This window comes from Zalophus californianus, chromosome 13 (assembly GCF_009762305.2).
Source record: "Zalophus californianus isolate mZalCal1 chromosome 13, mZalCal1.pri.v2, whole genome shotgun sequence".
NCBI lineage: Eukaryota > Metazoa > Chordata > Mammalia > Carnivora > Otariidae > Zalophus > Zalophus californianus.
This window is the reverse complement of record NC_045607.1, coordinates 68,331,786-68,346,448: the sequence shown is the minus strand read 5'-3', so window position 1 is coordinate 68,346,448 and position 14,663 is coordinate 68,331,786.

The window sequence follows — 14,663 nt, the reverse complement described above, 5'->3', positions numbered from 1 at the left end:
TCTCAAGCCATGAGGTAGTGTCAGTTTTGATATTTTAGCCTCAGAGGCAGATGGGAAATGACATTTATACATTCCACTGACCACAGTGGCACATACCTGAATTGTCTCCAGGTTGTCAAATTCAGACGTTTCCCCCTTTCATGAGTGTGGGGGAATACTTCCCTCCTTCTCTCTGCTTTGTTTTTCTCTGGAGGGAAAAATTTCATCTTCTAGTCAATTCTGGAAGCAACTTGACTTTGGTACAGATGGAGTGGGTGCTCCGATTGGATGGTTCAGTCTCTCTCTAACCTGGGCGACAGTGACTGCAGAGAGGGTTTGGGGAAGACTGATTGGGTGGGGGGTGGTTTGGGGACAGAAGGCCTGGCTAAAGGATTGTGCAGAAGACCAGTTTTATCTAGTTAGCAAAGCCTGTTTTGCAACTTCTGCCCCTCTGTTGCTTTCTTTTCTGCAGGTGTTTTCTTGTCTCTACAATATCCGTCTCTACAACATCTGGCTAGAACATTCTGGGCATTTGGCTTCATCAAGCCCTTTGGTACGGGGTGGGGTGGGGGGAGGCTTGTTTTTAGCAGAGGCTCTGGCCAAGCCAGACTGCCAGTGTCCCTGCTCTGGGAGGGGACTTGTGTCTCGGAGACCCTGGAGGAGCCGTCCGAGTGTCTGATGCAGCAGGAAGAGCTGAGCCAGCTCTTGTCTGCACGTTGGCCCCCAAAGTCCATGTTCTTTCTCCATATGCTGCCTCCCAAAGGTGGTATTCAAAGTGGGGCTTTGAAAGATGGTAGGCTTATTTTAGGCTCAGATTAATGTGTGTGTGTGGGGGAAGCCAAGAGTTGTATGGTGAAAGCAGGAAAGTTGGAGACATTTTTGGGGAGGAGAGGGAGATCTTGGGAGCCTCCTTATGCCTCGAGTCACGTCCCTGTGGCCCTCCTATGATTTCTGTGCCTCTGCGGCACCTGCAGTGGTGACCAGCTCCATAACACCGTCTTTCCTCCTGCCCTGTCTCACTCTCTGCTCCCTCACTCCTGCTTCCCAGGCTCTCCTTTCAAAGAAACCACCTGCCTATGATCTACGGGTATGGAGGGAAACACTGGAGGGCACACGGTGGTTGTGAGTTTGAGCTGGCTGGTGTGGAGCAGCCAAGGGCAGCCGTGGGCTCTGCGTGAGCTGGAGGGAGGAAGGCATGGGGGGTGATGGACATAGTAGATACTGGGAACCCCTCTCCCCCTTAAACACAGCCTGTGGGGTTCTTGATAGATAATCTGTAAGGAAAATAAAAGGATGGAGGGGGAACCTCTGAGGAGAAGAAGTAAAGACTTTTCAGATTTTTAAAAACATGGGCACGACCAAGCTACAGTGTCTAGGATTTCACACTTGGGTGATAAGACGATAAAGAAACACAAGGCAAGGATTAGCCAGAACTCCCGAGAGTTGATTACCTTTCAGAGATGGGGAGTGGCTGGGATGCAGCATATGACAGGGATTTCTAAGGGGGCTGCAAAGTTCTATTTCTTGACCCGGGTGGTGGTTACAATAATTCATTACTATTTACATTTGCTTTGAATACCTTTTCTGCACCTGTATTATATTTTACTTTATAATGGAAAGTTTAAAAATCCTGGTAAGTATGATACCATCAATCTGTGCACTTATGAAAAATTATATGTGTGTGTAGAAAAACAAACAAATTAAAACAGCAGCTGAGCGGTGGGTACGTAAAATTACCCCCGACAGCTAAAGGGAATATTCCAGAATTAGGTCGGGAACTCACCCTTTCCAAATCTATGAGGCCTCAAGGCAACGGGCTGGGCAGCTTCCCTCCGTAACTTTGTCCAGACAGATGAAGGCAGGAAGGATCAGTTTTGATCATGACTGCTAGATGTGTGAGTAACATTCTGCCTGGTAATTATTTTTGACATTTGACAGTTCTGGGCACCACCTTTCACAGCTCAGAAATGTTGGCAGGGTACTTATTTTTGAAGGGTTCACGTTTTCCTATAAGTAACTAAGTATTCACGGGATACCTCTTTGGGTGCTTAGTTGCCAATTAAGGTAGAGAGTTCTGGAAAGTCACAGACCCAGAGGGCAGCTTAGAGTTTCAGGAAATAACTCATCACTTAGCAACAACAATAACTACAACAAAAGTGAGACTTTTATTTATTATTAAATTTTTTTAAGTTTATTTAATTTTTTTTTAGTAATCTCTACACCCAAAGTAGGACTCAAACCCATGACCCTGAGACCAAGAGTCTCACGCTCTTCCAACTGAACCAGACAGGCACCCCCAAAGTGGGACTTTTAAATTAATTCAAAACAAAATAAAACAAAACAACCCAACCCAGTGGAATTGGGCTTACACTCTTTCAGAGCAGGTACCAGGTGAATCTTTGTTCCCAGATTTCTCCCCTATCTGTCTGCCACACTGCTGAAATTCCAAGTCTTTTAGATCACACGGTGGGCTAGTGAGATTAAAAATGCAAATGTGCCTGGGAGAAGTAGCCAGGTGAAGACACTCATGTTATGGCGAAAAGAACACATAATGAAAGGGATTTAGAACTGGAGACAAGAGGGGAGGAACATTGTAAAGGACAGGGACTGGCTCAGGAGAAAAATGCCTGGAGCTTTGCCAAAGCAGGCAATAAAAAGGCGCTAAGTGTCTGCGGTGACATGTACGGGGATTTTATCAATTAGGTTCTTTGGGTTTTAAGTGACAGAAAATTCAACCTCACTGGGATTAAGGAAACAATGGAAATTTATTGTCTCATATAATTTAAAAGTCCCATGGTAGTTAGGGGTGAGGTTTCAGGCACGGTGTGATAAAGACGCTCAAATAGTACTTTGAAAATTTGGCTTCTCCGCTCTTGCATCTGCTTTTTCTCTCTTTTGGATTCCCTCTCAGCAGGCCCTCTGCAACTGGGGTCTCCTGTCATCTCCAAAGTGTAGCATAACAGGCTCTTCCTTGCCCTGAGCACTTCAGAAAAAAATCATGGGATTAGCTCTAATTGGCTCTGTCTGGCCATACACAAAACTCTGAATCAGGCCACCAGATGCAGTGGTCTGGTGGGCCACGCTGGAGTTGTACGCCTCCTCCTGGAGCCAGAGATGGGTCAGTTCTATCAATTCACTTGCACTGAGCTAATGCAGGAATGAGTAGAAGAGGGGGAAATGGGCACTGGAGATGTAGATGGTGCATGTCCTCCTCGGTAGTCTTTGCGAGTTCCAATCCAGAGTGGCTGTGAAATCAGGTCGGTGGATCACAGCCAGCATCACAAAACTATAATAGAAGGGAATTTGATAGAATAGAAGATACCTGAGTGTGTACATACATATGTGAATATATGTAGATATACGTGTATATCTGTGTGCATACACAAATGTGGATAAATACGTATAAAACATCTCTCACCATAGAGCATGGCAAGAAGGTATAAAAATGCAGCTTCCCAAGATCCTATATGCCAGCAGTGTGAACTGGAGTTGTTCTTCCTGTTCACACCTGCCTCCTCCAGTCTCTCTCATGTTGCTCACCCAGCTTGGCATGACCTCTCTCCTGTTCTCGTCCCTCCTGGTCTTCAAGGTTTGGATCAAATGTCCCTTTGTTTCCTGGTATCCCCAGCCATGCCGGAGTACCCAGCTCTTCTTTTGCCTTCAGAGAGGCTGACACTTGCCTTACCCTGCCAACTATGGGTGCCAAAGTGCTTGCCTGAGAAAGGGGTGGAGCTGCACCATCCAGTATGGCCACTGTCAGGCTCAGGTGGCCACAGAGCACTTGAGATGTGACCTGTCCAAACTGAGATGTTCTGTAAGTGTTAAACAGGCCCCGCGCTTTGAAGATGAAAAAAATTGTAAAATATTTCATGAATAGTTTTTGTATTTATTACATGTTGGTAGGATAGTATTTTTGAATATATTGATTGGGTTAAATGAAATACATAATTAAAATTAGTTTCATCTGTTTCTTCTTATCTCTTTCCAAATGTGGCTACTAGACAATTTAAAATTATACTCACGGCTCGCATTGTATGTGTACAAAACAGCACTGGGATGGAGCATTAGCAGATGAAGCCTGGGCCCCAGGGGCAGAGGGAGCTGAGCATGGTGCTGGGTGAACTGATTTCCATAGTAGCGATAATAAGAACTGGACTCATAGGCTATTTGTGCTTATTAATGGAATAATTAATGGCACATGGGGAGCACTTAACAAATGGTTGCTGTTGCTTCTGTTATCTATGGCAAGGTCCCATCTGTCTCCTGGATCAGCTCTCTCACTGTTTCTTTCATAGCACCTAACACCCTGCCTGGCTCATAGGGGAAACCAGTGAATGTTTCTTGAATGAATGAATGAATGAATGAATGAACATAAGAAACTATTTGAGAAAATTTCCCCAAGACAAAATTTACCCACTTGATAATTTGATTAAGAACAAGTCAGTCAGAGATTCTAAGCCGCTTTATGATTGCCTGAAGGAAAATTCATAGCTGGTAACTATGGCAACTGGGCAATTCCTGTCAATCTTCCTCGCCCCAGACCTGTCTCACTTCTTGTCGGTGGGTTTGGAGATTGACCTAATCTCCTGTCTGAATGAGCATTTAAGCATTTTCAGTTTCTACCATTCTTGTTTGCCTTTTTCTTTTTTGCTTAAACTTGTTTTTTTTTAAAGCCACATCTTTTTCAGTTTTCTACTTGTTACGTGTAATTGATACCATGTGACAATTACATGCACTTTGGAGGATAACTTTATGTGGTTTTCCCACGAGCTATGAAATATGTATGTGCTTTCGCTGCATATGTGTGCACACATGTGCACATGTATGCACACACATGCACTTTTTTTTACCCTAAGGGCATTTGGTGTAGCAGATTTGGAAATGAAATATTTGTGTTACAGGTCCCCACAGGAGATCGGGGTACAGTGATGTTAAAAATATTAGGGTAAGAGAGGGGCACCTGGATGGCTCGGTCGTTGGGCATCTGCCTTCGGCTCAGGTCATGATCCCAGGGTCCTGGGATCGAGCCCCACATTGCGCTCCCCGCTCAGCGGGAGGCCTGCTTCTCCCTCTCCCACTCCCCCTGTTTGTGTTCCCTCTCTCACTGTGTCTCTCTCTGTCAAATAAATAAACAGAGTCTTAAAAAAATATATTAGGGTAAGGGAAAATTTCCTTCATACCACAGAAGGGCTAGACTCATAGACACTGGCCAGGGGTTCCTGGGAGAAACGCCTTCATATATTTCTTGATCTCATTCCTCCCTGCCTCTCCCCACTCCTCCCTGAGATTCTGGCTCTAACATTTGCATAAATGTGCCAGAATACAATTCCTCCGGACATGAGAGGCTGGGAATCTGGAGCCTCCGCTTATTATGCCTGAGGGGTGCTGGGTCGATGCTCGTGCTCCCCAAGGACACACTGACCCTGGGACAATACTTCAGCTCTCTGCAGCCTCAGTTTATTCATCTGTAAAAGGAGGGTACACCACTTGCTTCACAGGGGTTTTATAGAGATTAAATGTGATATTATATTTGCGAATAGTGCATCAAATATGAGATGCCTTAAAGATGTGGGTAGAATGATGCATTCAGGTCTTGGAGTTAGCAAGTGAGTTGAAGACCCAAATGATGATAGGGTCTGAGTAGGGGGTTTCAGAGTTGGCCAAACTCAACTCTCCATTTTACAAGACTGGGCTTGTGTAATGAACAATTGGAAACTCTAGCTAAAGTTGAATTAGGCCCTTGAGATGAAGAATAGACCATTAAACAAAAGCCAGTTCCTAGAGACACTAAGCTCTCAAGATGACTAGAAGGTCCTAGTGGGGGACAGGTGCCCAAATGACAGAGTCTATCCAAGCCTAGATGAGGGACTTTGAAGAAGAGGACCCTCAAGGGGCAGGATCCCCTATACACCTGCCCCCAAATTTAACTCCCAGACAGAAGTGCAAACAAAGGGCCACAGCTCTTTGAGGAGGAGCACCATTAACTCCCACTTGGAAAAGGTCCATGGCAGGCCTCCTGAGGGAGGTAGCCTTCGGCTGGACCTGTGAGAGGGCAGAGGGTAGGTAAGTGGTGAGAAATGGGAAGGGAGAATGTACTTGCTGGGGGACGGCATGAGGAAAAACATGGCAGTGGAAAGCCTCCATGCTGTCTGATGATTGAGCTGGTCTGAAGGACTGGAGAAACACAGTGGCATGGGAATAAAACTGAAAATTTAAGTTGAGATCATATCAGGAGCTAGACAGAGGAGATTTTACTGTATTGGGTAAATAGGAAGCCACTGAAGCATTCTGAGCAGGGAAGTGTCATGATCAAAATGATATTTTAGGAAGATTGCGTAGACTGTGTGGGATCTATTGGAAGTAGATGGGTAGGGAGAGCTGCTATTGTCAGTTTCCAGTGGAAAGAGTAAATGAGAGATTTGGAGACAGGCTTAATTTTGGTTCTTGACTCTGTGACTTATTAGCAGTGTGAATTTGGGAAGGTTACCTAACTTCCCTAAACCTCACTTTTCCCATCTATAAAATGGGGATAACATACTACTTACCTCAAAGGATTGTTCATTGAGATTCTGCAATGAATTTAAAGTATCTGACAGGGTCTGGCACATACCAGTGAATGGGTAAGTAGTATTAGTAGGGAGAAGTGACATAATAAGGCTTAGACAAGAAGCCCTAAATGAAACCATGAGAAGCATTGATAATATCCTTTCTTCCCTCCCATCCTCTGGATCAGGGGTCAGCAAACTATGGCTAGTGGGTCAAATCCAGCCAATGGTCTGTTTCATATAGTCCTTGAGCTAGAAATACTCTTTACATTTTTAAAGGATTATAAAAACCAACCAACCAACCAACAAACCAACCAATCAACCAACCAACCGAACAACCAACCAACCAAACATATAACCAAACAAAGAAGATGTGACAGAGACTCTATGTGGTTCACAAAGCCTAAAGTATTTATTATCTGGCCCTCTTCAAGAGAAGTTTGCTGACTCCTTTTCTAGAGCAAACCCGTGAACATCTGACCAAATTCCACATCAATGGAAAGCACACATCTATACAATGATACTCATACACGGAAGGTCCCATTGGGCACCTTCTTAGCTGGGAGACTAACAAAGCTTTTTGCATGTTGGGAACAGTTGCTTTGCTTGAGAGCTTTACCCTCTGAGTCTTTTTGTAAATGCAATTGTCTCCTGGGTCTTGGGATCTCAATACCTTATTCCTCTTTCAAATCTATGGCTCTTGCTTGCTACAGAGGAATATTGTGGGAATCTCCAATGTCTGCAAACATTCATAGGCCCTTGAGAGAAAAAAAGGCATCTTTAGTATTTGCAAAATATTTTGGGCAAAAAAAGTACATGTCCTGGAAACTTCTAGAAAGATTTTTTTTTTTTTTGTATAAAGGGTAAGACAGCAAAAGGAGGTCCCTAGGTGCATTGATCATATCACTGTGTTACAAGACTAAGGCTTATCTAAGGCAAAACAGATTTGCTGGACCAGAGATTAAAAAAAAAGATATTTAAGCTACAGTTAAAAAATACATGACATAATGGAAACATGCATGAATATTTGAGAGAAAAAAGTAGAAAAAAAAAAGGAAAATAAAAAGCAGCAGCAAAGATCTGACTAAATCAGAGCCAGATGGGATATGTGGATTTGACAAGAAAGAATGAGCTTCAAGAATAATATTTTTCATGCTAGTACTGTGTTTAACTGTACCTTTAAAAGGATATTGAAAAATGCATCCTCTTCTTTATTAAACTATCAAGATGATACTCAAATTCAGAATCCTAATTTTACAAAAAAAAAAAAAGCCATCCTCCTTGAACTTTATTTTGACATTCAGGGAATCAATCCATTAATTCCACACATATTCCTTCAACAGATATATCGTAAGTGCTGACTACATATCAAAAACTGGGCAAAGACAGTGGTCTCAATCCTTATGCAGGATGCAAACTTGAGGTTAGACAAATAATACATAAATAAACAAGGGGTTCAATATTGAGGTAAATTTGTATAAGGGAAATAAAGCAGCATTTTGTGATAGAGAAGAACAGGAGACACTAGGGGTCCCCTACTTCAGAAAGGGAGAGTCAAGGGAAGTCTCTCCTTTTGAGGATTTGACATTTTAGGAGAGACCAGGGGGTGTCTCAGTTCAAGTTTTCCAGAAGCAGAGCTGGAGATAAGACTGTGTATGAGTCATTAGTTAGGAAATGCTCCTGAGAGGCCCAGGACTAGGGAAGGGGCCTAGAGCATGACATTTCAGGAGGCACTTGCTCTCAGGTTTGTGCAAGGACAATATTGGCACCTGAGAATGAACCCCTCCTTAAATTTTGTGCCCAATATGCCATATTCACCTCACCTAGATCATAGCCCTGATCGACAAGTGCAAGCATGAAAAATATACAAAGTTACAATAAGTATTTAAAATCTTCCATCCACACTGCTCCCAGGCTCTGCTTTCAGCCAGGTAACTATTATCATTAGTTTATTGTTTCCTTCCAGAGGATTTCACGCATATAAAAGTTAATACACAAAAACTATAAAACACTGTTGAAAGAAATTAAAGGAGACTCAAATAAATGGAGAGATATTCTGTGCTCACCAGATTGGAAGATTTAATATTATTATAATGTCCATACTAACTAAAGCAATCTACAGAATCAATGCAACCTCTATTAAATCCTAATGACATTTTTTTTTGCAGAAATAGAAAAATCTATCCTAAAATTCATATGGAATCTCAAGGGGCACTGAATAGTCAAAATAATCTTGAAAATTAAGAACAAAGTTGGAGATCCCACACTTCCTGATTTCAAAACTTACTACAGAGCTACAGTGATCAAAATGGTGTGGTGCTGGCATATAGACAAACATATAGACCAATGGAATAGAGAGCCTAGAAATAAGCCCTTGCATATTTGGGAAAATGGTTTTGACAAGAGTGCCAAGACTACTCAATGGGGAAAGGAGAGTTTTCTCAACAAACAGTACTGGGAAAACTGTATATCCACAGGTGAAAGAATGAAGTTGGATCCTTACCTCACACCATATGCAAAAAATAACTCAAAGTGGATCAAAGACCTGAATTTAAGAGCTAAAAGTATAAAACTCTTGGAGGAAATGTAGGGCAAACACTTCATGATACTGAATCTGGCAGTGATTCCTTGGATATGACATCAAAAACAACCAATAAAAGAAAAAATAGACAAAGCAGACTTCATCAAGATTAAAAACTTTTGTTCACCAAAAGACATTATTAACAGATTGAAAAGGCAACCCACAGAATGGGAGAAAATATTTTCAATTTATATATCTGATAAGGGAGGGATTAATAGCCAGAATATATAAAGATTTTTTTATTTATTCATTTGAGAGAGAGAGAGAGATCGTGTATGAGTGAGAGCACGAGCAAGGAGGAGGGGCAGGCAGAGGGAGAAGCAGACTCCTCACTGAGCAGGGTACCCCATGCAGGGCTTGATCCCAGGACCCCGAGATCATGACCTGAGCCAAAATCAAGAATTGGGTGCTTAACTAACTGAGACACCCAGGTGTTCCCTGAGGACTTTCATCTAGAAATTCCACCAGCCCTGAAAACCTGAGATGAAATTAGCCTGATATTTTCCTGAGGTCACAGCGGTGGGTGTGGGTTTCTTTAGGAATGCCAAGGGGCAGTTCTGGGAACTGGTGGTAGTTTCCTCTTCAGTTTCTTTGAGAATCAGGGTCTGTTCCTTGCTGGGAAGGGTGGGGCTGATTCTTATTCTAGTTTAGACGAAAGCAATTCAGTTTTGGAGAGAATCTGGGCTGAAATGACAGGAGGTGTGATCTCCCTCTATCTACCTCCTTTGCTTTAATAGTTTACGTGACTTGCCAAGTTGTCTCCTTCTTCCTGCCAGGAGAGACTCCAGAGGGTTGAAAAGCTGATTTTGTCATCTTCCCTTTCAAGAAGTCCTGGATTTCTGGGTCTGGGATGGTTCATGGTTTTTAGGTTTTCTGAACCAAAACGACAGTTGCTGGGTACCTGTGACACACCCAACCCAGGTGTTCCCAGAGAAGGGGAGATGGAGTCTGGGTGGGGATTTGGGGGTCAGTAGAGGGGCAGTTGCCCACAGTTTACAGTGGCTCCAGGGATGGTGGGAAAGGAAGATGGAGGTGAGCCCCACTAAGGGCAGAGTCCTGTGTGGGAGCACCTGCAGAGGCAGCAGACCCTGACGGGGTGAGCTGATGTGTTTGCTGGAAGGATTAAACATTGAGTGCCCCCTCTCCAGCACAGAAGCAGGAATGGAGCCTTGCATCATGAGGAACCACTGGGATGTTAGTGATGGGATGCATGATTTATTGGCTTAAGCAAAAACAGGGGAAGTATTAATTCATGTAATTGACAAGTCTGGGATTAGGGCTGCAATGAAGACCTCACTTGAAGTCATCAGGATTCAGTTTCCCTCTAATTCTTGGCTGTATCATTCTGAGTTTCTTCATTCTCTGGCTTCATGTGATAAAATGTCAGGTACTTCAGATATTGAGTCCCCTGGGTTCAGTTGCAATGGAAAGTGTGCCCTTGTCACACAAGTTCCTGAAATAATCTTACTCTTCTTTTTTGGCTGTGGGTTAGGGTTGCCAGATTATTGAGTAAATATACTGACACCCAGCGAAACTGAATTATTTCTAACCGTCTGTGCATATGTACATTGAGATTAATTTTTTGTTAATATATTCATTGCATGGACATACTGATACGAATAGCTATTTGTTGTTTATCTGCAATAAAGTGTGAGTACTTAAAGTATATAACTTTCTTTAATTACACTTTTCTGATCATTTGACTCTTCTAATTAGTTTCTTGTTTCACAAAATTTGCTTATAAAATTACTTATGGCTACAGTCTATGTTCCACTGAGATTGTAAAATTGTTTAGACAGTGGTCATATCCAACTCATTTCATTCTTTTGTCCGGTGAACACTTATTAACATACGAGTCAGTATATTGAAAATGTGTTTGCGTAAAGTTGACAACTCTAAGAATTGCTTTCAGATTTAATTCGCTGAAGCACATAATACCATTTTTCATAGCATACTTTGTTTATCCACTCTTAAGGATTACATTTGCAACTCTCGATTAACAACTTTTCAAAATGTCCACTGACAGAAAAGGGTGGGAGGTTGTCAACCTTTAATCCCTTCTTCAACACTGCACTGGATGGTTCCACTTGCTCTCATGCTGGAAGGGTATTCAGTAACACCCATGTCAAAGAATTGAATTCTTAAGGGATGAAATCCATTTCAAAAGCCATTCATGGAAAGAGGTGCAGTAACCATCCACTTCAAGCCAGAATTTCTTTTCTTGTTCCTACGTTCTCCCTTTTAAGAACAGTCTCAATACCTGAAAGGGTGTTTTCCATAGATTCTTTTTTAACACCTTCAACGAGTTTCTTTCAACAGTGGAATTACTTCAATAAAATGGTTTCTTTTTCTTTCAATTTGCATATTATTGTTGTTAAAGAGACAAAACGTACAAACAAGAAATAAGTAAGCTTTACTCACTGGATTATTTAATAAGTCAACCGGAATTTTGGAGCCCTTTCTAGAATTTAAATATGATCTCAGGGCTTCAAATGGGAAACATGGTAGATTTTTAGGGAGAAAAGTGACTTGCTTCTAATTTTATAGAGTAAAAAGATTACTATGGTTGTATCTATCATTTATAGAGTGTCTATTACATGCCAGACACTGTTCTAAGTTCTTACAGCTGCTGTCTCACTTCATTATCACAAACAAGTGTATTTTTTCTTCATTTTAAAAAAGAGGGAACTGAGGTTTATGAGAAGTATTATCTCTAGATAATAAAATCAACCTATTTTATTTTTTTACGTGAACCTATTTTAAATGTAACATTTGATGAGTTTTTGACAAATGTATACAGTAAGATAGCTGCCACCACAATCAAGATCTAGAACATTCCTATCACCCCAAGAAGCTCCCTCGTACTCCTTTGCAATCAATCCCCCAACTCCAGCCGCAGCCTAGGCAACAATTGGTCTATTGTCTCTCCAGATTAGGGGATTGATCTTACACACACGCACGCACGCGCGCGCACACACACACACACACACACACACAATGTAATATATATATATAATGTAAGAGTACAATATATACAATATATACTCTTTCTGGTGGGGAAGGGGGTCTGAATTTTTTTCAGTCAAGCATAATTATTTCGAGATTCATCCATGCTCCTACATCGATCTTGTTTGGCTTTGCTGAGTTGTATTCCACTATATGAGTATACACTAACCAGTTGTTGATGGATGTTTGGATTGTTTCTAGTTTGGGGCAATTATGAATAAGGCTGCTAGGAACTTTGGTGTACAAGTCTTAGTGTAAAATATATTTTCAATTCTCTTGGGTGAAGACCTAGGAATGGGATGGCCAGGTCATGACCAGAGGAATTTTACCCAAGGAATAAAACTAAGAAGCCATTTAGGGGACAGTGTGACAATCCAGAGATTTGAATAGAAGGGGAGGAGGCCCCAATTAACCATGGAGCTCTGTGGACAGGAGCTGGCTGCCCACTGCAGAGAAGGTAAGAAAGTGAGACCAGCTATTGTGGATTTGATTCTACCAAGGTGCCTGCAAGGGACAGACAGGGTGAGGCAAGTGAGTTGCTTGCCTAGGGCACAAGATTTAAAGGTGTGCTCAAAAGCTCAATAATCAAGAGACGTAATATTTTAATGCAATATTTTACAAAATCAAAATTAGGGCAAAAGTCCGTGATGAACAAAATGCCCACATTTTAGGACAGGATCTGACCCTGCACTTATTTCAGTCACCTCATTCTAATCCTGACTCTGTCCCATCCTGTCTTTATTTAAAATGTGACCTTTTGTTCACTATGGGTTTTTTCATTACTTTTTGAATTTTTAAAACATTGCATCAAAATATTATTTTTTGCTGACTGAGCTTCTTGGTGTTCCATAAATTCTGCATCCAAAGCGAGTGCCTCCCCCTCCTCACCCCAGATGTAATCGTGGGGTCAGGACCCGTGCTACAGAGCAGTGGGGGAAGAGTGAGGGTGGGACCTGATGCCAGCACTTGTGGTGGGCACTCCGGCAGGGAGTGGGGAGCCAGACACTGTGCTCAGAGAGAGTGGCTCCAGACCCCGCATTCTTAGCCAGTTTGGAAACCCAGATCTGGATCAGAGGGTATTAGAATGGAATTGGGGGATGCTATAGAGGGCATCTCAGTGATTCAGGCCAGAGATAACTTGGCTTGGGCTTGTTGAAGCCCATGGGGTCAAGAGAAGTGGGTGGATTCCAGCAGACCAGTTATTAAAATATTGAGCAATTTTCATTTCAATAGGCATGATGGCTAATTTTATATGTCATGTTGACTGAGTCATGTGGTGCCTAGATATTTGGTCAAACATTATTCCAGGTGTGTCGGTGAGGGCGTTTTTGAATGAGATGAATATTTAAATTGCTAGACTGGGTAAAGCAGATTGCCCACCCTGATGTGGGTGGACCCCATCTAATTAGTTGAAGACCTGAATAGAACAAAAAGTCTGACTCTCCCCTCAGTAAGAATCCTTTCTGCCTGATGGCCTTTGGACTGGGACATTGGCTCAAACTGAAATATCAGCTCTTCTTCCATCTTGAGTCTGCTGGCCTTTGGATTGTGACATTGGCTCAAACTGAAATATCAGCTCTTCTTCCATCTTGAGTCTGCTGGCCTTCAGACTGGAACTCTACCATCAGTTTTTCTGGGTCTTTGGGTTGCTGATTCAACCATGCAGATTATGAGACTTGCCAACCTCTGTAACTGTGGGAACCAATTCCTTATAATTAATCTCTTTCTATATATACACGTATCCTATTAGTTTTGTTTCTCTGGAGAACCCTGACTAATACAATTGGTAATTAGCTGCTATTCCCAGCTCCTTGAGTGCCCCTACTCCCATCACTCCAGCCTCCCTCACCCTATATTTGAGATTCACCCCTCTGCCCATGATCCAGCAACTGAGTGATAAAACTGGACCTAGCAGAGGACCTCCAGGTCCACACTGAGTGTGCTCTCATCTGTGCTTCCCTTAAGGCCCTGCCAATTGACTCAGTGAGGCCTGGGTGGACTCTGATGAGGGCCACTCTAGCATCCACTGGCGACTTCACCAGCTCACTGAGGCTGTGATGTGCCACCTGCCACCCTCAGGGAACCAGTGGGAAGACAGTACCCAGGGCAGTGCCAGCAGCAAATACTCATTAGTACCAGTTGTTAAATATTTTGAACATCACACCTGGTGTTAAGATACATTTTTGAGGTAGGAGCAACAGGTTATTGCTTGAATGTAGGAAGTGAGTCAAGGGAAGAAATCAACAACGACTTTCAGGTTTGGCTTGAACAACTTGGCAAGTGGTGGTGCCATTTTGTGAGCTGGAGAACCCTGAGGAAGAACGGCTTGGTGGGGAGGGGAAAGAATCAGGAATTCTGGAAGGATATGTCATTTTAGATGCCCATGAGACCTCCAAATGGCCTGTGAGAAGCTGCTGGGTCTGAGTCTGGAGGTCAGAGGAGAGTCTTGAGCTGAAGATAAACATGGGGCATTGTCCCCACATAGAAGGTATTTAAAGCCATAGGGATAGAGGTGGTCCTTTTGGGAGAGAGTGATGAAAGAAGAGAGGAGT